We start from the raw sequence: 279 nt of genomic DNA, 5'->3' as shown, positions 1-279 counted from the left end.
CCCATCGCACAACACACACGTCTTGTTAAGTTGACCCGTTTCTGTTCTCTTGTGTCAACGCAAACAGTTCATCCGAGTGAACCGCATGACGTATATCGCACACACCTTGATGTGGCTAACCGTTTCTTTTGTGTTGCCTAATCACAAACAGTTCATCCGAGTGAACCGTATGTTGTATATCGCACACACATTCATCTGGCTCCCGTTTCTTTTGTTTTGCCTAATCACAAACAATTCATCTGAGTGAACCGTATGTTGTGTATCGCACACGCCTTCATT

The sequence above is a fragment of the Triticum dicoccoides genome, chromosome 2A (genome assembly GCF_002162155.2).
Source record: "Triticum dicoccoides isolate Atlit2015 ecotype Zavitan chromosome 2A, WEW_v2.0, whole genome shotgun sequence".
Lineage (NCBI taxonomy): Eukaryota > Viridiplantae > Streptophyta > Magnoliopsida > Poales > Poaceae > Triticum > Triticum dicoccoides.
Note: the sequence above shows the minus strand (reverse complement) of the source record.